We start from the raw sequence: 1,008 nt of genomic DNA, 5'->3' as shown, positions 1-1,008 counted from the left end.
CGATGCTATTTGTCGGGCAAGACCTTCAACCATCTCCTTGACTTCTTTGATTCCCGAAGTTGACTCGCCAATTTGAACCTCATTTACTCCTTTAATTCTTCTAGTATTCCTGAGTGATCGACTCCGTTGTTGGGAATTATCCGCTTGTCGCTGGAAGAATTCCCAAATTTCTGATGCACTTTTTGACATTAGCTCTCCTCCACTTGTTGCCATTAGCCATTCTTGCACATTTGGTAGTAATCCCTCCAAAAAGTATTGGCATTGGTGCCATTTCTCGTACCCATGATGTGGACACTTCAAGAGTAGCCCATTGAATCGCTCCCATGTTTCGAAAAATTGCTCGTCCTCTCTCTGGGTAAACTCTGAGATTTCCCTGCGAATAGCATTGGTTTTATGCACTGAAAAATATTTATTCAGAAATTTCGTTACCATTTGTTCCCATGATGAAATGCTATTGGCAGGCAATGTATTAAGCTATGAACGAGCTCTATCCTTTAAAGAAAATGGGAATAATCTGAGTTTAACATCATCGTCTGAAAAATTTTCATATTTAAAAGTTTGACAAATGGCATGAAAATCATTCAGATGATTATATGTATCCTCATTTTCTAAGCCATAAAATGTGGGGAGACAATTTAGCACACTAGGTTTTAGTTCAAAACTCCTAGCAGCTACATTTGGGTATCTTATGCATGATGTGCTCAAATTAGCTAAGGGACTAAAATAGTCCTTAAATGGCCTCTCCTGTGGTGCTTGTAAATCCATTTTATTTTTAATTTGTTTGTGTGTGCGAAGTGTTTTTTCTAATTCAAGGTCTATAGGTTCAAGATTAGGTAATAATGACCTACGACCATGCATGCAAAACAAATAAAATAAAAATAAGGATGAGAACAAAACAAATAAAAATAAAGAAGAGGGAGAAATTACGATACTAACCTTATTGCGCTATTAAAACCTTTCTATAAAAATACACAAAAACAAATACGTGAAATAAATTAACTAAAAATT

At 35.7% G+C, this 1,008-nt stretch overlaps 1 non-coding gene across 1 annotated transcript; it reads left to right on the top strand.

Annotated features, from left to right (window-relative positions):
• Nucleotides 1-277: 277 nt before the first annotated feature.
• Nucleotides 278-381, top strand: LOC112101298. The gene has a single exon (XR_002907425.1). It is a non-coding gene; the product is annotated as a small nucleolar RNA R71 (small nucleolar RNA).
• Nucleotides 382-1,008: the final 627 nt, after the last annotated feature.

This window comes from Citrus clementina, unplaced genomic scaffold, assembly GCF_000493195.1.
Source record: "Citrus clementina cultivar Clemenules unplaced genomic scaffold, Citrus_clementina_v1.0 scaffold_2, whole genome shotgun sequence".
Taxonomy (NCBI): Eukaryota; Viridiplantae; Streptophyta; class Magnoliopsida; order Sapindales; family Rutaceae; genus Citrus; species Citrus x clementina.
This window is presented reverse-complemented; position numbering and strand designations above follow the sequence as displayed.